General features: G+C 46.7%; 1 long non-coding RNA gene across 1 annotated transcript in view; it reads left to right on the top strand.

Annotated features, from left to right (window-relative positions):
- LOC138522109 (uncharacterized) overlaps window positions 1-18,989 on the top strand; it is a 70,439-nt gene extending 51,450 nt beyond the window's left edge. The window contains exon 2 of the long non-coding RNA XR_011283244.1: window positions 18,624-18,989. This is a non-coding gene — a long non-coding RNA (uncharacterized lncRNA). The remainder of the gene's footprint in view (window positions 1-18,623) is intronic.
- The last annotated feature ends 4,934 nt before the right edge of the window (window positions 18,990-23,923 follow it).

The raw sequence follows: 23,923 nt of genomic DNA, 5'->3' as shown, positions 1-23,923 counted from the left end.
AGCATCAAACTTGGAACAATCGGCCTTCCTGTTCTGCAGTCTGTGATCTATTTGAACGACTAAGTCTATATAGTCCGAACAATCTTGTGGGGGATTCACTACTTGGGCTAACACATCTTTGAGCTCTCCACGTAGACCTCTATAAAACAGCGTAATCCTTTTGTCCTCAGGCCATTGAGTTTCCACTATCAGTCTGTTGAAAGACGCAATATAAGCCAAAAGGTCTTGATTACCTTGTCGCAACGAAAGAAGCTCATTGTCCAAGGCCTGCCCCTGTGAATGTCTTGCGAACAGTTTTTCCATACTGAGCTGAAAAGCTTGAAAATCATGGAGGACCGGATCATCTTGATTTACTAGAGGGATCGACCAGTCTGCCGCATTGCCACTAAGGTACGAAAGCACGAAAGCTACTTTAGCTTGATCAGTTGGAAAGGCTGCTGGCCGGCATAAGAAATGCAACCGGCACTGATTGATAAATACTGCAAACCTCTTTGGGTCACCAGAAAATCGTTCAGGCGGAGCCAGAGGTACATTCCCAGGTAGGTTGATCTGCACTGGATTCATAGAGGATGTAGAAGGAAGATTTCCCCCAGATGCGGGTAACGGGGTCTGTCCGGCTTGTGACTGTAGCAATTGTCTAGCGAGATCATCTGTTCCCTTCTTAGAGCGTTCGTTTCCTGACGGGCTGCATGCACTTCTGCCCTTAGTTCCCCAAGTAACTGGGCTAGCTGGTCGGTATCCGAGGTTTCCATAGCGCCTGGACGGGAGTTTTGTGGTAGGCTTTGCGTTCTGTAACGCTCACCTGATTCCCGTAGAGGCGCCGGTCTTGACTGGGCGTATACCGTATCTTCAAAGGTGATGTGTAACACACGGCTGGCTCTTTGGGCTGGACCTCTGTGCACTCTATGTCTGACTCGAAGGGTAAGATGTCTGCAGATAGAAAATATGGGATTAAGGAACTGGGTTATTGAATGTCTCTCTCTTCTTCCCTTTCTCTTCTCCTGTAGAACCCCAAAGGTTAACGCTCTCACCTTAGGTAAGTGAACGCCGTGCTCTCCATCTGCCTCGGGGCAGGGTGCTGTAACCAGTTTCTTCACTGGATAAGGGGAGCAGGCCTCTTGACTTCAGAGGACTGCTGTCCGTCGTTTACTGCACGAACGGTAAGTTTCGAGTAATTCTAATGTCTTTAAAGTCTTTAGTAATGATGTTTCTTGTTTTGCAGGGTTCCGGCGATGGCGGATGACGGGCTGAAGTGAGTTGAAGATGGAGCCCGTGTGATGAATAGAAGCGCCTGGAAGCACGTAAGTAAGCGCTTGTTGCCTGCTCCACGATGCGCTCTAACTGTCTTTTTATTTTGCAGGTACAAGTTTGGAGCGGCTGCAGGGTGCCGGAATACCCACTGGGTTAGATGTGGAAAGGAGTAATGGCACGTGAGTATTAAAGTTCCCCAATGTCTTTAAACGCACCTTGTTTTGTCTTTCAGATGCGGGATGCAGCGCCGAAGGCCTCCGGAGCGTGCGAAGAGTTGGTAAGCTTTTGTCTTTCAGATGCCGGAATGCAGTGTGAAGACCTCCGGAACGCACGAAGAGTAGGTAAGCCTTTGTCTTTCAGATGCCGGAATGCAGCGCGAGGCGTTGGTGACAGCCGATGGACCAGGTAAGTGAAGAGCTGTCACTGAAGACCGTAATGCTAACCTGTACTTTCTTGTCTTTATAGGTGTTGCTGAAGACTGGATTCAGAATGGTAAGCCTTTTTCCTTAGGCCCAGGATCAGATGCAGAAGACACGATGAGCGTTCTGCTGCAGAGGATGCAGAATAACGCAAAGCAAGATTCATCCATCGGGTGTGGTTTAAATAGCCTCCTGTAGTGCTTAGGTGTCTCCTTCCACAGCCACGCCTAGGTAAGAAAAGACTTCCTGCTTTCCAGAAGAGTTCCAGTGTTCTGAATCTAGGGAGTGGCTCCTGCCCCACCCAACAGGAAAAGTAGTTCCAAACAGAAGAGGATCAGAGGCTCAACTGGCAGGCAAGTAAGCAGCATGGTCTGCTGCAGGTAAGTCCACCCAAGCATTATGAGCCCGGCGCTTCCAGCGCTGGGACTGGGCATATTTATGAGCCTGGTGCCACTGGTGCCAGGACTGGGTCCAAAAGGTCCCAATTGGGACTGGTTGGCACTCGGAACCTGGGTTATGGATCTGCTTCCAAGGGAGTTGGGAAAACCCTGACCTTTTGGAAGCAGAGATCATGACACATGTACAAGTCAAAAAGCAAGTTCCTCTAGACCGAGAAGTATTTTTGTGCGGAGTAAATATTTCGTTGACATGGCTTCCTGTATTCATAGGTAAATTACTGAGGATTCCAGACAAATTTTTGTTTAGACCGTAAATACCTATGGACGAGGAAGGACAGGGTATCCCCATAAAACTAGAATCAGGATCCACCAGGGGGCGCTGAGATGCGTTGAAGCATCTCCGCTCGTCTCCCCAACAGGGCGCTGATCGAGGGACCTGAGGCCCCCCCCGAACGAGACATCGACACCCCCCCCCGTAAGAAGGTGCCGGCCCAAATTTGGAACCCGAGGGTGGAACAGAGCCGGAGTTCTGACCCAGCGAACTTCGAGGGCGCGAGGCCCCTCCCCCCTGCGGCTCTGCGGAAAGCAGCGGTGAGCCCGGGCCCAGAGAAGGCTTTCAAAGGCCCAGGCGACCGAGGCCTAGGACTCCTGCCTTGACCGGACGGCTGTTCGCGGCGACGAAACGGTCCAAGAGGTGGACCACGGAGCGGGAGAAGGAGGCGCCGCAACAGGTCAAGGAACCCCCCTAGCGGGGAGTCAGCAACGGATCAGCACCCCAGGAGTGCGCAGACTCTGGCGAGCCCGCGTGGGGCGAACACGAGTGGCGTGGGTGTGCCCCCCCCCGAGGTAAGGAGACCCACCCCGGGGCTGGGCACCCACCGGGGGTAATAAAAACCCAAAAGGGGGTAGGAGGAGAGAAGCCAGGAAAAGCCCATATTAGCCCCGGAAGCACCCCGAGCCTGAGAGGTGCACGGGGCTCAATCGAGGGCACCTAGCCCCCGCAAACGCCGCAGAAGGACAGACCGCTGAAACACAACAGGTCACGGCCCCCAACTACGGGGGAAAAGAAAAAAAAAACGGGGAAAATCTGGGAAAGGAAAACCCCCGCCCACGACGGAGGAATTGCCTTGGGCTCCAGCCCCCCCACAACCGTGTCCCCACCCTCGGCCGCAGAGCTGCCAGGGGCCCCCGCTCCCCCCAGGAAGCAAAGGAGACAAGCAGGCTCCGTAGGCCACAACCACTCGGTGGCAGACACCGGGGAGCGGGTGTGCCCAGGGAGGGCCTATGACCTGGAGGGAAACACTGCAGAGGTTTCGGCGCCCGTCCCTCGAGCCCCCTACTGCCCCTGAAATGGCCGCCCAAACCCAAACGCAACAAGAAGCGTCAGATGCAAACTCGGTCTCCAGGGGTATGGCGGCCCTGCTTGATGAAATTAGAGGATTCCGCGCAGATATCACCCTTAGGCTGGACACCCTAGACAGAAAGGTGGACAATATAGAAGACAGGGTGCAGGCACTGGAGAACAATACAGCCTCGAGTGACATTTTCGAGTCCCTATTTGGCATGCGCCTGTCGGAGCTTGAGAGAAGAGAAGAGAAATGCTCACTAAAAATGGACGACTTGGGAAACAGGGAAAGGCGCTGCAACCCACGTTTCCTAGGCTTCCTGGAACAAGATGGTGAAACCCAGGCAGACATTGTCAAGGCAGTCAACGCGGTGGTGAGAGTGCTTTTTGACGGAGCTAATACTAACGAACCCACTATTGACAGGGCCCATAGAGCAGGGGCAGCCTCCAGAGGCCCCAGATCCGTCTTAGTCCGCTTCCACTACTTCTCAGAGAAAAGCAGGATCCTCGAACTGGCTCGCAAGAAGGGCCCGGTGGAATGGGAGGGGGCCCGGATCTCGGTATACCAGGATTTGTCGGCCTTCACTCTGGCGAGACGCCGCCTCTGTTCCCCCCTGACGAAAATGCTCCAAGCCAAGGGAGTCCGATACAGGTGGGGGTATCCTTTTTCCCTTTCTTTCGAGTTCGAAGGATATAAGTATACCCTGATCACCGAGGATGACATCCAAAGAGTGACGGGCGAACTCCTAGATAGTTCGGGTTTGGAACGGGGAGACCGCGACCGGGAGCGCGCCTCGATGGGCCCAAAAAAGAACAACGCTCCAAAGGAGAGGCGCAGAGTACGAGGCCAAAGGAAATTCAGGCGAGTGGCACCTGCGTCGCCGGACCCTCATAATGGCTGAAACAAACTACTGGAATCCGATGAAAATTTTATCCACTTGACATTGCAAAGGGGGGATGTTGCTAAATTTTACGTTCTTGCATTAATCCCGAAGAGGGGGGGCTCGAATGGGTGTTTATAAAGAGGTACCGAGCCCGGAGGGGGGGGGACATGGTTGGCCGGTTGTGTGACCTTGGGACGATGCCTCAACACAACCAGGCGATCTGGGGGGAGGGGGGTGGGGGGAGAGATGAGGGGAAGTTGGGACGGTTGTGGTTTTGTTATAGTACGCCAAAGTTTGGGGATTTCATCACACCCTGGGGGCAGTTACTAGCCCTCTGCAGGGTGCGGAAACATTTAGGGAGTAACGACGCTTGCATCTTTGAATTCGGAGTTATGTGCTTCAAAACGTGTCCTAATGGATGATTCACTCCAATCCTTGTCAGTGGGGTCTCTAAACGTTCGGGGGCTCAACTCACCCACCAAGAGGTCGCTGCTCATGCGGGAATTCACGAGGACGAAACTACAGCTCCTCTTTGTGCAAGAGACCCACTGGGTTCGGGGGAGGGAGCCCAAGCTCAAGGCTAAAAACATAGATCAGGTATTCTCGGCCTCAACCAAGTTCAAGAAGAGGGGAGTAGCTTTGCTGGTGTCCCCCGAGGCTCACTTTGGGTTTAAGGTTGCACAGACCGACCCCGAGGGTCGGTATCTCATGGTTAAAGGGGATGTGCGGGGACGTTTGTTCACCTTGGTCTGCATATACGCCCCAAATGAGTCGCAGGACGTCTTCTGGGAAAGCATGAAGGAGACAATAATGGCATTCGCGGAGGGGACCCTCCTGGCGGCTCCACAAAAAATTGGCATCAGCCTTCCAGGAAGTAAATGGGGAATTGGGGTTGTGTGACACGAGTATACCCAAGCAAGGTCTGAACCCCGACTACACTTTCTACTCTAAGCCTCATGATGTTTTCTCGCGCATAGACTACATTCTGGTAGATGCAACTATGCAGGGAGAGATCACCAGCGCTGGTGTGGAAACCGTCCCCTGGACGGACCATGACATGGTCAAGATTAGGATAGGCCTCCCCCCTACCCCTGCAGCCAGCTCCCGTTGGAGTTGTAACGACCTCCTTCTTCACGACAAGGAGACGCACCAAACCCTTCTGACAGCCATAGATTATTTCTCCCTGAACGACAACGGGGAGGTAGGCACTATGGGAGTATGGGAGGCATTTAAGGCAACTATCAGAGGTACCCTGATTGGCATCGGGGCGGGGAAAAAAAGGGAGAGGGACCGGGAAGAGAAAGACCTGAAAACCAAGATAGAGGCCATACAACCAGGTGGTAAACTGAAAACACAGATGTTTCCCGGGCAGTGGGAGGAATTGCAGAAGCTGCGCACTAGATTGGCTCACCTTCAAGTAGGGCAAATGGAAAGGAAGCTCTCTTTCCTGAAACAAAAATATATGGAGAAAGGGGAAAAGGCCGACATGATACTCGCCTGGAGACTCCGCGAACTTAGGAATAGCAGGAGAGTGAATTCAATCCGCTCTGCGGACGGTAACTCGACTGCAAGGGACTCCGAAATAGCTGAACAATTCAGGCTATATTATGAAAAATTATACTGCTCAGAATACAAGGGGGATGGGATAGACGTTGATAGGTTCCTGGATTCCCTCCCTGTCGCGGGCCTGCTACCAGACAAAGCCGACACCTTGGAAATCCCCATTTCATCTGAATTAGTAATTGACACTATCTCCTCCTTGAAAAGTGGTACGGCCCCGGGGGACGACGGCTTCTCAGTCAAATTCTATAACACCTATAGATCCACACTCGTCCCCTTTCTGGCCAAGCTGTTCAAATGTGCACTTAGCCAAGGGTCCCTCCCACCCACAATGATGTCAGCCTTAATAGTGGTCTTACCTAAAGAGGGCAAGGACCCAGCCTTATGCCAGTCATATCGGCCCATACCGCTCCTAAACACTGACGTCAAAATACTGGCGAAACTTCTGGCGAACAGATTGGCAAAATGGAGATCAAGTGGGCTTTTATCCCGGGGCACCAGGGGTCAGACAACATCAGAAAAACCCTCGACCTTATGCATGAGGCAACCGAGCAGGGAGTGGAGGGGTACCTCCTTTCACTCGACTCAGAAAAAGCCTTTGACCGGGTCGAATGGCCTTACATGATCAAGGTTCTTAGGAAAATGGGAATGGGAGATAATTTTTGTAGGTGGGTCGCAGCACTATACAACTCGCCCACGGCGAGAGTATTAGTTAATGGGGGTACATCTGAGCCCTTTTCCCTTTCCCGAGGCACCCGGCAAGGCTGTCCCCTGTCACCTCTCCTATATGCCCTGGCCATGGAACCCCTGGCCATAGCGGTTAGGAATGACCCAGAAATCATGGGTATACGATGTGGTGAGTGCGAGTTTAAGCTCTCCCTATTCGCAGACGACATACTAGGCTACTTGACCAGCATCCAAAAATCCCTACCGAGGCTGTTTGATCTCATACGCTTTTTTGGCTCCTTTTCGGGGCTGAGAATAAACACATCCAAATCAAGCATCATGCCAATGGGCCCAGGGGAACAAGATATTGAGAATAAAACCGACATTCAGGGGGTTAGAATCGAGCGAGAATCCACAAGATATCTGGGCACCATCATCCCCAGAGATCTGTCACAGCTATACCAATGGAATTTCCCTGAAATCCTCGCCCGGGTCAGTAACGATCTCAAAAGATGGGCCCCCCCTCACACTCTCCTGGCTGGGACGCATGGTTTCGGTTAAGATGAACATTCTACCACGCCTTCTCTATCTCTTCTCCGCTCTCCCTGTCGTGATTCCCGAAGCCTTTTTCGAGGTGCTCGAGTCCCGTGTCCTCCACTTCATTTGGAATGGCAAAAGACCCAGGGTTAAAACCTCCACTCTGACCCTCCCTAAATCCCTTGGTGGCTTTGGACTCCCCGATTTTAGGCTTTACTATAAAGCAGCCCAGGTTAGGGTGATGTTGGAGCACATGCGGGATGATATGCGTACATTTTGGACGTATGTCGAAGACACCCACGCACATCCGAGGAAGGTTAGGGACTATCTCTGGGCCTCTCCCAGGTCACTCCCCACACAACTCAAGACACATCCTACCTTAGCAGTCCTTTGGACGCTGTGGAAACCCAACAAAGCCAATAATTTGATATCTACATGGCCTTCACCTCTGACATCACTCTGGGCCCCCCCCATCGATCTGGACATGAGGGGCTTTTGGGACACTCAGGCATGGTCTGACATGGGACTGGAAAGAGTCTCCCAGCTTATACGAGAAGAGGGCTTCATCGAATACGACAGTTTGACGGAGGCTCTGGTGGATAGGCCCCCCACGGTTTTTGAATTCCTGCGGTTGAAGGGGATACTTACCCAACCAAGGTGGTCCGAACAGCTTAGTCGCCCCCTCACCCCATTCGAACTTATTCTGGCCAAAAGTAGATCTCGCAAAGGTTTGCTATCTAAGTTCTATAGTGCGCTGATTACAGCGGACCTAGAAGGCAGACAACCCTTCAAGCGCATATGGGAAGAGAGGATGGGAATGTCAATAGATGACCACACCTGGAGTGCGGTTTTTAAGTGCATTTTCACGGGCTCCCTATACACAGCAGCTATGGAACACAACTTTAAAATCCTCCATTCATGGCATCGCCCCCCGGCTCTGTTGTCTAGAATGTACCGGGATGTTTCCCCCCTATGCACCAGAGGTTGCCACCAACGGGGAACCTGGTTTCACATGTGGTGGAGTTGCCCATCCATACAGGTATACTGGACGGAGCTTCTTAGCTGGATCAAAGATATCGAGGGTTATGGACCATCTTTGCACCCGCTGGAAATCCTACTGGGCTCCCCCACGCCTGAGTCGGAGGGGAATGCCTTCCCCAAGGTCATCAGCGCTATGTTGCGGGCAGGGAGACTGGCGCTTGCGCAAAAATGGAAGAGTGTCCTGGCCCCCTCCAAAGAGGAATGGCTCTGCAAGCTTAGGGTCATTTTCAGCTACGAAAGACTCTCGGCAATAGCGAACGATACCATGTCTGATTTTGTCCGAGAATGGACAGCAGTGCTGCTGCACGATGACTGTATTACTATGCGATTGTAGAGGGGCGATCGAACAAATGTTTAAGCCAAAGGTTAAATTGCGCGAGTCCCCACACTCCTTGGGGGGTTGGACTTGCCCCGGCCTAATCGCTTCATGGTATTACCCCACTGTTTCATGGTTCACGTTTTTCTGTCGAATGCTAAGCAAGTGTTCTTCCCTATGCTCAATATATATGTATTATCCCTAAAGTTGGCGTGGCAATTGTTTGGGGGGAGGGACTGGGAGGGGGGAATAGGGTCTGGGAGTTAATCAGAAAATGTTCCTGACAATGTGATTTCTCCTGCATTTATTGCGGGTGGGATAGGCCAGTTGGCCCACCCTGTCGTGTATGTTGTCAATAAAAACAAAAATTTTAAAAAAAAAACTAGAATCAGCAGTGGTAAGAGGAAAGGGTGGTTGTTCATGGGACGGATGAAGGAAGAGCATGGAGAACAGTAATAGCTCCTGACAAAACATATAGACCAACAGACTAAGTCCCACATATTGGGTTAAAGTTGAGAATAGGGAGATACCACAGAGAATGGCATTGGTAGGAAAGAAACCAGCGTTTTTTCCCAGAAGATTTAGAAAAAGTGCCAAGCATTTTGTGGTCCAACAGTCCATATTACATGGCTCTATTTAGCAGAGCAGGGGCAGTTACAATAAATCATGAACCAAGAGCAACTTTACCACAACCAAAACAGTATCCCATGTCCAGAGAAGCAGATGAAGGTATATTTGATGTTCGCAGTATTTCCTGCTGTACTAAAGCGAAAATGGTTTCAGACTCCACATATAACAGTTGTGTACCCAGTAAAGCCATCAACAGGGGGGTCGTGGAGATTTATTCAGGATCTACACCCCCTAAATAATATTGTCAAAGCAGAATTTTCGCCGGTTCTGAACCCAGCTACGATATTATGTAACATCCCAGCTACCGCCAAATATTTTGCCCTAGTAGATTTAAAAAATAAAAATAACTTTTTCAATTCCCCTTCATGAGGACTCCCAAAATGTGATCTCCTTTTCATATAGAAATCAGCGGTGGAAACATACACGATTACCACAGGGGTACTGTGAGTCCCCATCAATCTTTAATAGGGTCATTCAGATGGACCTATGTAACATACAACTTGAGAGCACAATAATTCAGTATGTAGATGACATTAGTGTGCAGGGAGACATAAGAAAAATGCAGAGAAGACTCAGTCCAGTGAATGACAGTATTGGCTGGAAAAGTATAAATAGTGGACAAAGAAACTACAGTATTGCCAAGAAGCAGTCCTGTATATAGGGCAGCTAATCTCTCAAGAGGGGAGGAGGCGACACCCGAGAGAGCAAAAACGATCATGAAAACTCAACCTATAACAGAGAGGGAACTGCAGCGATTTCTAGGCCTGTGTAATTAATGGGGTTTTGATTACAGTACATATATTAGAGCACTTTTGAAAGGACTTAAAAGAAGCACAAATAGGTAAAGACCACATAATATGTACAGACAAAATTACAGACGGATTTGAAGAGTTGAAAAAGGTGATTTGTACAGCCCCAGTGTTAGGGATTCCAGATTATGAGTTTTATTTATTCTTGCATTCAAATGGAGTGGTAATGACAGCAGTCCTTACGCAGAAGACATTAGGACATGGACATAAACCACTAAGTTATTACAGTGGGATTTTAGACTCAGTGATGAGAGGGCATTACACCTGCAAACAAGCATTAGCTGCTGCTGCTTTTGCAAATGAAAACGCTGCAAGTATTACAATGGGGTGCTCAATGACATACAACAATCATTCCTTATTCAACATTTTAGAGAACCCTAAAAGCATGTTAACTACACAAAGAGCATCAGGGTATGAGGTGATTATGTCAAACCCAGCGATCAAAATTGTTCAATGTAGAGTAGTGAATCCAGTGACATTAATAGCAGAACCAGTAGAGAAGGAGGATTATGTACAACATATACTGAGTTTTATGACAATATTCCCCACGTTAAAGAAAACGCTCTAGAAGGGGGAAATTCTGATCATTGATGGTTCTTTGAAAATTGATCAAACAGGCGAAAGGCATAAGGGATCAGCAGTAGTGAAGTTAAAAGAATGGTGAAGTAGTGACAAGTGCAAGATTGTCCTCCGCCTATGTGACATAACCGTACATGCAGGATTGTCACGCTGGAAAAGGAGAGGATTCCTCTGCGCAGACGACACACCCGTGCAACATGCACCTATATTGGACAAGCTTATTATGGTATTAAAGCTACATTGAATATCGCCATGTTGAAGTGTGCAGCTCATACTAAGAGCAGACCTGATTTGTTGTGGTAACAAAGCTGCAGACATTGAAGCAAAAAAAGAAGCATATTTTCAAAATATTTCTAATTTTGAACTAGAACGCGTTAAATGTCAGAACGATGTATGAAGGAAGGATTTAATAGGTCATCCATTGTACAGTTAATTGAGCTGCAAAGTCGAGCTCTGCAAGAACAGGATTTATGGAAAAGACGGGTGTTCTTTATCCCTCACAGAGGCTATATGGCGACAAGAGTACTGGCAAGCCAGTTATGCCTGTAGCATTATTGAGAGTTGAGCTGGATCAGCTTCACTATCCTGCGCAAATCACCAGAGAATCTTGCTGCCATGATCGGAAAAGATTGGTTTTCGCCACATTGTAAATTACATGGTGTGTCAGAAATTCACAGCAGGGCATACCTTGCGAACAATGAGGAGTTAATACCCCACCCAAAAGGGCCTTTTTCAGCATTTTCAGCATCTGCATATACATTATATAATCGAGTCCAAATATCGCACCTCCAACCTGTAATAGAAACAAAAGACATAACCAGAGACAACCTTCTCTCTCACATCCTACCCTCTCTGAACAATGTATTACTATCATGCTCAGACCCTACAGTCCTTATTGATACCTATAAAGACACCATTCTTAAAGCAATGGATGCCATTGCCCCCATCAAAACCAGGAAAGCCAAACCACATGCACACCTCAACTTGTGGTTCACACCACATTTGAGGATCCTACGCAAAGAAAAAAACCTCTGAAGCCCGTTGGAAAATTCACTGCTCCGATGCCAACAAGGAAAGTCTTCTCATAGCGTCACCCAACCATAAAGAGGCTATTTTCTCAGATAAGAAGGAGACCTACAACAAACTTATCTTGGAAGCCAAATCCAACACAAAAGAGCTTTTCAAGATCCTCAAAGAACTTGAAACCCCCTCCACACCACCTGACACCTGCAGCAAAGACAGCCCATAGTGCTCAAACAAAAAAACCACTCTTTGATAAAACCTCACTCTAGGCCAAAATTAATGTAAAAAAAAAAAATAGTCTCTAGTCTAATTCTCAGCTCAACTCCCTCCTTGACAAAACTAATAATACTCCACGTACCCGTGAACCGTTCAGCCTCTCACCCCCAACTATCTCAGAGGTAGAGATCATCAACAATCTCAAAACTTCTAATTGCCAGGGCGACATTTGACCAGCTCCCATCATAAAGGAGGCATCCTATGAACTAGCTCCATTCATCACAGCACTGAAACACGTCATTTAGCACAGGCACTGTGCCAGACAACCTGAAGGATGTGTGGGTCATCCCCCTCCTCAAAAAACCATTTCTTGACCCAAACAACCCACTAATTACAGGCCTATCACAACTGTACCGTTCCTGCTAAAAATCATAGACCATGCCGCCTACTTACAGATTCAGGACTATCTGGAACGCAATAATCTCCTTGGCCTTAGACAATCGTGCTTACGTCCCAAGCATGGAACTGAAACAGCACTGCTAGACCTAAAAATGCAAATCGAGGACCTGAAAGATACCGGCAAGATCGACCTCCTCTTGCCATTGGATCCATCGGCTGCTTTTGACCTGGTGAACCACCAAATTCTGTGTCGACATCTCGAAGTGGCAGCCCACTTCTCAGATAAAGCCACTACTGTGATCAGATCCTTCCTGGCCAATTGATCCGCAAGGGTCTTTTCCCCCTCTGCTTCAGCCGTACCCAGGGCCGGACTGGGAACCAAAAGTGGCCCTGGAAAATGTTTTCAAAGTGGCCCGATATTTCGCCCAATCCTTCAAACAGGGGATTGCAAGTATCCCCCAAAAAAGTCTTGAATAAAATTAGTCAAAATGAGTGCACTTAAAGCATGTTTTAAACATACACAGATTAAAAAGTAATGTTTTAAATAAGTTCATGATCTCCCAAAGTAGATCTTCAATGATAGAGGGACCTGCAACGTTCCATATTTTGCAGATGAGAAAAACGAATTCAGCCGTTTTTAAAGATGCCCAAACATGCATCCCTAATCCATTCCCTAATCTATTTCACCCTATCCCGTGCTGGGAAGGGCACACAGATAAGAACATTCAGAAACGAGCATTGGCAATGCCAAGAGTTTTGGCTTTTGTGTAGGCATGGGAAAGGCATTTTGCCAGGCACTGCCACAGTGGTATTAACTGTCCATTGATGGTAGCAGCTGCAAAGTGGTGTGAGTACCTGGGTATACAATAGCAGTGCCTGCTGAATGCCTAATATTGATACACAAGCTTAAACTGTTGGCTTTGCCAATGCTTGTTTTTAACAGGACTTCAGTGAGGGACAGACATAGCGCTTATACATGGAATGCCTCCTGTCCTTCCACTGGACTCTTTCGCAACCTCTGCCAATCTCTATCTCTTTCTATTCACCTCTCTGGCCCAACTCACTCTGCAAGGGCACACTCTGGAAGTTCTAATCTCTTCAGACCTTCCCCTTTCGATCCCTCTCACCACTCCTCTCTCCTGGAGCGATCACTTTCTCCTTTCCTCCCAGCTACCCCTCAGGGCAAGCCAACTCCAGCACTGCCACCTACCTTCACGGTTATCGGACCCATGAAGCATGTGTCAGTTGAGGCTTTTGCCACCCCCCCCCCCCCCCTTGCCTGACACAGCCTTTTCCATGTTCCACTCTGCTATATCTGATACTCTCGATGTTCTTGCCCCTGTCATGAGGATCCGCTTGAAGCCCAAAGCCAAGTGCAACTCTTGGTACGACTCAGACCTCGCCACCCTCAAACACAAGTGCAGGGTACCTGGCCTAGTAAGATCGTTGTCTGTCTTCCCTCTGTTTCCCCTCCCTTGCTTTGGCGCGCCTTGAAACACTTGTGTATAGGCGTGTTATAAATGCCATATCATATCAAACCTGGTTGACATTTTTATTTCAGGAGTAGCGCGTTTATAGTTCCATTTCAGTCATTAACTCTCAGAAGACTGCTTTGAGAAAAAACTGGCAGGCACTTAAAGCACACACTTTGATGCGAAGGCTTGATAAAGCTAACTGAAAAACATCCCAAGGGGACGTGTTTTGGGTGGAGAAGGGTAGAAAGCAGGTGGAAATGGCCATCGGGATTAACATGGCCATGGGCAGTCAATGGGTGGATAAATAACCAAACAACATGTACACGTTTTGTGTCCCAAAAGACACCATAGGGTCAGAAAGTGAATGGTAGGATTCGGGGAGTTGATGCTGGGAGGACGAGAAGATCTGCCAGACAAGATCTGTGAATATAATTTAGAGGCGAGTACAATAAAAATATGAGAGATGCTGTGGTCCGTACACTGCACATCTGTATATGTATACAATGAGAACCACACAGTCCACAATGTAAATCTCAATAACAAATATCCATAGCATGACTCTCCCCGGGTCCCCTCCCTCCATGATCCAGCTGTGTCTGCACGGATGTTTGGCCCCATGCTTTGCTGGGAAGTCTACATTTGAAGATGTACTTATGCAATGTCCTGGCCAGAACCACCCATCCCTGCTTCATGGTGATGGGATTTTTCAAAATGGAGGTAGGCAAAGAAACAGTGACAAAATACAAAATTTCAGGGGAAGAGACACAAAACACATAAAGGAGAAAAAAAAGAGGAGGACGTGTGAGAAAGGGGATGAAGGGAAGAGAGACAAATTCCAACAGAGAGGAGAAGTATAACAATAGAGAATGCTATATTGGAGAGAGAAAATCAGAGAGCAGAGAAAAAGATGGTCAGGGAGAAGGAGGTGGATAAGAGATAAATGTTTAGAGAGAGGAGTGAGCATAAGAGGAGTGAGAGAATTCAAGAGAGGAAAGTGAGCAGGTGGAAGCTAAAAACAATGTGCGATAGAGAGAACAGGAAAGAGGAAAAGGGCTGACAATAAGGAGAATTGAAGCCTGCCTACTACACTAAGGAGGTTGTAGGTAGCCCAGAGAATTAAGCAATAAGGCTCGGGGTGGCCCCCAGCGTTCTACTTCTTGCAGGGATTGTTTGATGTGCTGCTGAATGTTCATTTCTCCTCCAGAGGCTCCCTTTCTTCCTTCACAGCAACCTGCAGGCTAACCCACTACTCCAGCTGCAGTGCCCTGGCAGCATGCCACTCTAAAAATGTGAGCAATAATATTTGCCCTTGACGTTAGTAATATATCCACATCATTTAAGTGCTGACGTAATGCATTTAAGTGACAGGGATCTATTCATTTGTTGCTAGCAGTTGACGAATGGTGAGTTGTATTAGCTTTTTTCAAGAGGATGGCATGTCCACAGCACAATCACAAAGACCCAAAAGTGCTGCCATCAAATACTAGATGCAGCCTCATATGGCTAGGAACTGCCATCTTATGACAGGCTGAGCCTGGGTTGCCTGGGTGCTGCCAAGAACACAGCACTGTATGCCAGGTATATACATGAAACAGGGTGCAGCATCAGCGTGCACCAATAAGTACAGTGCCACTAGCGCTAAGAGAGATATTGGGGAAATTGCAGTAATAATGGGGAGGGAGAAAAGTAATGTGTAGAGAAAATAGTCTGTTGGACAGGTTTTAGCCTCTTAATGGATTAGCAAAACCCTTACAAGTTTACTGTTTTTGCAGCAGGGAGGTGGCTGGGCAAATGTAGCTCGGAAGGTTGTTCCATAAGGCAGGGGCTGCCGCTGAGCACCCTATGCCTCCCCAGCACGGCTATCGGGAGAATTTAGGAACAGTGCATCAGTCAGATGGTACCCTGTGCCTAGGTGTTGCACATGCATGACAGATGGATTGCTTGTGCTTTGACAAAATGCGTATGTGGCTTTTTCAGGCTGCCATGTGTTAATATACTGGGCGGGGCAATCAGGGTTATGCCAGGTGTTGCACTCCAGCTATTATGGCAAGTATTGAAACGCAGCCTTTATACCGGCTAAGGATCGAGTCCTGCATAACTGCACTCATAGGCAAACACTCCAGCTTCTGGGGGGCATCTAAAGTGCAGCTAGTGTGGCATAGGTGAACTTAAATATATCCTCTTACTTTGTATTATTATGATGAGCTGCCCGTTGCCTTCAGACCAGGTATGTGAGTAGACCATCCGTGCAGAACTACAAGTCCCACAATGCAATGCTAACAACATACAGACCTGTGTGAACCATGTGCGTCTCATTGTGGTACAGCACGGAGCAGTAAAAAAAGAATAAAAAGACAGACACATCAACATTCCTGCTGAAAGACAGAGAATGCCGATTCTGCATAAGGATAGCTGTCATTATGCTGTGCAATTTCATACCATATGTACACATGACTGTGTGAAGGCGGATGAGCGTCACTCAGGCTTGTTGAGCACCCTCATGAGGGCCGGCACCAGCGTGCGCAGTCCTCTTCAAACACATGTGAGAGGCGCTGGCTTGGCCCCCTTTTCGCGCCGCTAATTCACCTCACCGTGAATGCTTTGGGCAGAGAGCGGCCTTCCTTCATTCACACCAAGTGCCCAGGCCTGCTCCATCGGCAGGAGCCCATTGCAGGCAGGCAAACAGATACAGAGGTTTGCTGCTGCCTTATGTAGACCCACGGATTACATGATGCAGCTGCATGATCCATGTCACATGTTAAATGTATCATGCAGCTGCATCATGTAGTACAGGTCTAAGGGCAGATATTCGTATTGGCACACATTTAAAGACGAATCGCACCTGAATTGTCAGCACCTGGACTCAGTTGTCGAGCACTCAGCAGCACTGAGGTGGACACTGGCAGCCCAGGGTGTGCAGCCTGCACTGTCTCCCACCACCAAGTCAGCTCCCTCAATTATCTCGTTTTCACCTACCTTAGTGGTTGTGGCGTTGAGTCGTCGGAAGGCACAAGCAGCAGGCAGCTGCCTGGCTGTGGCCTGTGGCTGACTGGCTGGCTGCTGCCCTGCCAGTGCACTTTAGCTGCCCAGCTGCAATCTGTGTGTAGCAGCAGGCAGGGCACGTGCAGTTCCCAGGACCTCATCATCCTGCGCAGATACAAGCTGCTGGGGAAGAAAATAAATGTGGCAGCACCACGTGCCTCGGTCGGTGGTGGCAGTAGCCAATTCAATGTGAATCATGCAAGCGGATCACGCGATGCATGTGATCGTTGCTCCTCTAATGCGGTATCCTTCCGTACCTTGCCAAAGAGGCCCTATGCCCAGAGGCCCACCGGGGGGTGTCCCTGTGGGGCAGTCCAGCCCTGGCCGTACCCTCGCCAGTCCTGTGTGGTGTCCCCCAAGGATCCTGTGTTTCACCCACGCTTTGTGTGTTCACAAAACCGCTCTTTGATATCCTTGACTATCTGGGTGTCGCCTACACCAATTATGCGGATGACACCCAAAAACTCATGCCTATCTCAGGCGACCACTCAGCTGACACCAAAGGGCTAAACGAGGTGTACCTGGTCAACCAGGCTTGGATGGCCCAACACAAGCTCTGTCTTAATAATGACAAGACAGAGCTCCTCATCTTGGGCTCTACTAACCGACTTCGCAGATTAGATCACTCGTTAATATCCTTTGTTATTGACGGCAACATCAAAGTTACGAATGACACCAAAACCTTAGGTATTTAACTTGACTCTGCCTTATCTCTTTCGAGACAAACTGATGCTGCGCTCTCAGCATCTGCATACACATGCAAACTTATCACTGCCTGCCGCCCATTCATCAACACAGCAAACTGCATTATCCTCGCTAGAAGTTAGACTACTGCAACGCCCTCTATCTTGGGCCCAGTCACCAAAACCTTAATAAGCTTCACATCACCTAAAACAACGCCATCAGGGCCGCACTGAACTTACCTAGGAACCAACATATCGGACACCCGACGCAACTTGCGCTGGCTCTCTGTTTCACAAAGAGTCGCCCTCAAATTCCTGGCCCTCATTCATAAATGTCTGACTGACAAGGTACCTCCCTACCTAGCCATCTGGTTCTCGAGGCAAACCTCAAGCCGGCCACAAAGAACAGCTCAAACTCACTGCCCATCTATACCCAGATTTAAACTACAGAAATCTGGAGGGGCTAGTTTCCCGGTACTTGCCTCAAAACTCTGACACTATGCCTACCTCACTCAGACAAGAACCTTCCTTTTTCACCTTCAAGTGCAAAGCCAAAGCATGGCTCATGGACCAAGATTCACACAATTTATCACTCCATCTCCACTAAATCTACGATTTACACATTCACTGCAATTGCCTTTGCCCGCTTGTAAATATTATAAATGTATTGTAGATTTGCTAGTAAATATTTGACGTTAATTACTCTGGCTATTAACTGTGTATGTATGATTGTGTGTAACCAAAGATGTGTGCCCAGATGCCTATGGGCCAGGTGCGCTATATAAATAAAGAACTACAATACAACTATGTGGTTATGTTGCAAACATGCAATGGTTACAGATATGCTAGTAGTAGTGTTCTTTTTCCCGATGAATTGAGGCTGGTCCATGCACGCACCCTGATGCCACATGTGCTGCCAGGTTTCTTGTACGTGAGGTGTTTGCTGGATGGAGTGTATGCAAAGTTCTGCGGTTCGATAATGGGCCGCATTTTGTAAATGAGATGTTCAAACAGATAACTCTTCCATTGGGCATAAAGCATACGCTTCGATCTGCATTTGCCTGCAGGCAAATGGTATTGGTGAGCATTTAAACGGACTCCTTAAAAGTATAGCCAAGATAAGGATGACTTTGAAGAAGGGATTGCCTACCACTTGCCTTATTTGCAATGAGAAACCAGCCTGGCTCAGATCACCACCTGACTCATGTGTTGGTGACTGGACGGCGCATGAGAGTACCCCTTGGTCCTGCCACTTGAATAGAAACGGATGCCCATAGTGTAGCAAACACATTAGGGGATGTGATGCATGATTTGACAAATATGACCGCTAGTACTTTTTATTTCCCACAGATCTGAAACCGAAGGGAATCGTTGAAGACGACAGCAGCCAAATTATCAACCCCATCGAACTGTTAAAGCCACCTAGTTTGTATCCAGGGGACCAAGTGATCGTCAACAGTTTTGTCCACACTTGGAATAAGGCCTGTTTTGAAGGAATGTACGTAGTAGAGGAGGTCACACCCACTGCTATGAAGATCCAAAGAAGTGGAGCTTGCCTGCATCTGAATGACGTAAAGCTTTACAAAGAAGAGACCCTTATCCCTCTGGCACTCATTGACAGTGAAGCAAGAGAATAAGTTATGCGAATGCAGACTAGATAGGCTACCAAGAGCCAACAAGCGCAGTTGAAATAAAAAATTATTTGGTTGTTCCTAAGTTTACGGTAACGAATAAACTTTTCAGTGTTCACAGAACTAATTCCGTTAGGTAAAATAATGTTTTGAAGAAATACAAAGAACTCACATGACTCTTATTGCTGCCTTTAACCTTGCACACATTCTTGTATGCGGTTTTCACTTACATATTTTGTTCCTACCCAGCTTTATCGAGACAAAATGTTAATATGGTCACTGTTTTTGGAAATCCTAAAACAGCCTGCATAATTCACAGGATCATCATTGCAATACTATAACAAATTGTGTTATCAAAAGGTGTGGTTGTAACAAAGAACCAGAACAAAACATTGATTAAAAGAGAATGGGGATCTTCCAACTTATAAGATGCAAATTGCTAGCAAGAAGACTGATTAATACTTATGATGCATTACAGCGCATTACTTCTTTTGCAATATTTCTAGTAGCCACGTTTTGTATGATGTGTTCTCTTTATTTACTTCTTATATCATTTCAACAAATGTTTTACAATATAGATGAGAGAGCGGTTTCTATCCCCAACAAAAGCACAACTGATACTTTTCCTGATCTTTCCAAACAAATTAACCAATTTAAGAGGGATGCTGGAGAAGATGATCAGGATATAAATACATAACTTGATAATTTAGTCCATTTAAAAAAAATAACATGTATCAGAACATCAGCAAGCTGGGGAAGAACATCAGATGAGAGCTTCTATGTATGTTCTCTCATACCTTATGCCATGACCACAGCCAGAACATTTATAGCAAGAGAAATACCTACACATGATGAAGTGTCTCAGCCATCTAGCAGCATGCATGACAAGAGGAACATTTCAGTGAAGTGGGCAACCCTACGATGGATGGCAAAGAGAACGTTTCCATATGAAGATGCTTACATAAAAACGCAGATGATAGAGGACCCGAGTTGGAAGAGCAGAATGCTCCTGTAGTCATTTAGTGGCCTGACTGGAGAAGCAATGAAGATTGTTGAACCAAAGAGACTGGATTGTGATCACACATGGGAAACATCAAGATTGCCAGGATGCTGGGAGAGACCTCAGCTATTGGTATATGGACAAGTAGCCACCAGTACAGGTTGGGAAGAATTAATGTTGGGATGCAGTGCACATTTATGGATGACAGCACCAGTAAAGATAGTGCAAATAGTAAATGATGGATGCCTTAAGGAATGGGCCAAGTATTTCAAGTTACTGACATGGGTTGAAGATGAAGCAGGAACGGAATCCATACTGCCGATGAAGAATGCAGCACTGTTTCAGAAACAGGGGCCTGACCAAAGTTGGAGAAAATAAGGAATGCAAGCAAATAATTGGATGTGCCAGGAATGAAAGGAGGAACCACCGTGCTAATGGACCACTATTGGGCCTGTGGATCCAAAGCTTGTATGAAGCTACCTATAAATTGGGGAGGAATATATTCTATAGTGATAATACAAGTTCCTGCGTTGGTGTTGCTCAAAATATCGCTGAATTTCCAAAAATTGAATGCACATCAAAGGAAAAAGGTTGCTCAACCTTACCCGACCGAAGAGAGTACTCATTTTCAGCAAAATCAATATAGGCTTATTGTTCGATTGGACAGCAGTGATGGTTACAAGTATATACATGCCAGGAATTCAGGCTACAGAAAATGCCAAGTGGTTACAAATCGCCAGATGGGAACTGCTACAAACGATCAATACAACTATAAAAGGATTTAAAATGATTAAGGAAGAATTAACAGCCATCAGGCTCATGACCCTGCAGAACCGGTATGCCCTGAACTTAATTATAGCAATGGAAAGAGGCGTGTGCACCAAAATTGGGCATTCTTGCTGTACATGCCTAGCTGCCCACAATGGAGAAAATGGAACCCCGATAGAAACAATAACTATGTTGTCAACTCTGAATATGAAAAAGGTGTAAGAGTTAGATGAGACTTTTTCCTCTCTGTTCTCGTGGGCAAATTCCTTCAAAAATGTTGGGCACAATAATAGGGTTAGTGTTGCTGTGATTCTGCTTTATAAAAATAATCATAGGACAATATAAAAAGACAAAAAACCTATTGGGATGAAGATAATAAACAATGTGACTGATGAGCACACAGACTGGTAACATTATCCAGGACCCACTGAAAGGCAGTCGTATGGCACCACCAGGAACGAAGTTTCAGTATCCCAAGAACCATAAAAACTATGTGGAACGATGGGGAATGTTGCTATATGACCTGGTGTGGATGAACACAAAGAATGCAGGTGATCTGAGAGGGGTGACAAATAACCCAGTGTGAAGAAAAGGTGAAGACAATTGATGAGGTGGACAAGGACTCAACCAGGGGGTGGGAGGGCTGTAGAGAGGCAGATGTACATGTAATGTATATAGAGCCCACCCCCCTCACTTCTGTTATACTGGAATAACAGCAAGAGGACACTGTGCACGACACCTGGCATCATCGTCATATACCGCATTGAAGGAATGAGATACATTATGTGCTCAGACAACCATATCGAATGTACCCTTGAACTGATGATGCAGTAGACATGAGCCTGCAGACACCATTGGACATAGAGCAAGTAAAGTCTGACAGGTATGAAATGATGCCATGAAGAGGAGAAGATATGTGGACACACTAAACCCAATGTATGACCATCTAAAGAATGAAGATATTACTAAACTGACAAAGTAAACATGCAAATATGAGGAAAAACACATACACTTAAAGATAAGTAACAAGAGATGCAGTAGATTTATATTTGCAGAAATGCAAGGTAGAAAAGACAATGAAGAAGCTTGCTAAAGTAGGAAATATAATGCGAGTATAGCAACCATGTTGAGAAAATGGACGTTTTCATCCCAAAATATTAAGCGAGAAGCCGCGAGAAGGGAAACCAAGGCTGCAGAGCAGACAGACACTGCAATCCAGATTTGTGCAAGAAGAGAGGTTATTTACTTGGGCCAGAATCAAGGATGCTGCACAAAAAGCAACTGCAAGGCACAAAAGGAGTTGAAGAGGATAAGTTATGTATGTACGTTTTTCTTAGATTAAGTGAAGGAGTGAATACTTGTGAGTGCCAAGTATAGAACAATCAAAGATGCAGAAAGCACATACAAGATGGAGCAACCAAGTCTCCAGAGGTAGAGGAGAGTAATATCATCCAATATAATTGAATCAAATAGCATTAAATAAAAGGACAGAATAGACAAAATCATGGTCTCTTCACACGTGGTACAAGACCAGAAGATCAGGCCTATTCATAAAGCTCCAGGCGAAGATAGCAATGTCCCTTCACTTCCTTTAAAGTTCCAAGAGAGAACAGTCCACAAGGTCAACTACAGAGAAGCAGCCTTGGCTTAGGGCCTAACTGATGAGAGATGATAGGCTGATTACCTAATGAGGGCAGTTGTGGATGTTCCCTTGCACCTGGGTTTTGTTGCTTACGTGATGCTTACGAATCGAATGTCGAAGGTTGGACGAGAGTGCCAACCAATCATGAGGGCCTATGTAATGGTGGACGATACATTGTTGCATAAGCCTATCCGCTGCTCTTATGCTATTATCGGTATAGTTCGAGGTTGTTCAAGGTGTGTCTACCAGACAAGGGGCAGCCAATAATGATAATAACACTTTAAACTATAAGCATATACGGTCCCTTAACCAATCCCTCCACCCAGTAGGTTTTCAATTGTTTGTCATGTAGGAGGACGTCATCGCTGATTTATGTTGAGGTATAAAACCTTTTTCGCAATTGAAATGCGTTGAGTGTGTGAGCTGCAATCTGTTTGGTAGGTTTCCCTACTTTATTAAACTGATAAAGTAGTATTTTGCCATATTCTTTGAGCCCGTCTGGTTATTTTAGCCCAAGATCATTTATTTTGGTAATTCCATTCAGCAATTGGAACAGTCTAGGTGCTACTGCACAAATATGTCTGTGAAAGAAGTTAAGTGTAATTACATTTATGCTTGCCTTTGAGTTGCATTCGTATAAGTTGCTTTACTAATTTTGAATGGTGTTTCCCCCTTCTAAAATGTAATAAGTGTTGGTACTGTTTTATCAATGCTTAATTGAATGAGTGTAAAAGCTTACCAATAGAATACGTACCTTGAATAACATTGGTGTCATAGTGTATCATAGGGTTTTGCTGTCCCTGGTCTGCTTTATACAGATCTACAAGTCTGAGTTGCTGGTAGCTCCTTTTTAAAAGGTATATAGGCCTTACTCAACTTGAATAGCTGCTGCTCTTCCAAACGTGTAAACCTGGGTTGTACTTCCCTGAATAGCTTTGGTGCTAGTCTTACTAACCTTAGAAACTATAAGTATACAGAATATAACTAGCTATTAGGTAGCCGATAGTTATGTACCAATTGGTCAATTACTTACCTTGAAATATATAGGCGTCTTTCTTAAAGCGTAGTTGGGTTTCGTTCTCCCTATTTTGCTTAGTGCATTCTAAAATAGTCGAGTGTTCATACTCATTGAGGAGCTTGAGGCCTCCAGAAAGTATGAGTTAGTTACTAAATCTAAACTGAGTTCTAAAAAGTAATGTTAGGTCCACGAGGGGGCGTGGACTGTGATGGCACCTGCTCGGGAGAATTTCCAGAAAGGTGCTAATTCCTCTCTACCTTAGAGAGCCCAAACTCTTTTGCTGGACTCTATGACTTTGTATTTACCTGAGAGAGCGAGACCCTTTTTCCCCTCATGTATTTCTAATGTGATTTGAACTCTGTTCCTTTTGGTTGTGGAGCCTGAAATTCCATAGGCATCATCTATTACATTGCATCACAGAGTACCTTCAGTGCAGTGACACAGGGAGGTCTTTAGATTTCCCAAGGTTGAAATACCTTCTCTTGGATATACTACTGTTTCCAAGAGCAGTGAAGTGAAATTGACTTTACTTCCATTGTAAACTTTCTAGACCCATCACACACCATCTTACAATTTGGTGCTGGTGGGGTT

Source organism: Ambystoma mexicanum, chromosome 1q (assembly GCF_040938575.1).
Source record: "Ambystoma mexicanum isolate Mex_15411 chromosome 1q, UKY_AmexF1_1, whole genome shotgun sequence".
Classification (NCBI taxonomy): Eukaryota; Metazoa; Chordata; class Amphibia; order Caudata; family Ambystomatidae; genus Ambystoma; species Ambystoma mexicanum.
The sequence above is the reverse complement of the archived record's forward strand: the minus strand, read 5'-3'. Positions and strand labels throughout refer to the sequence as shown.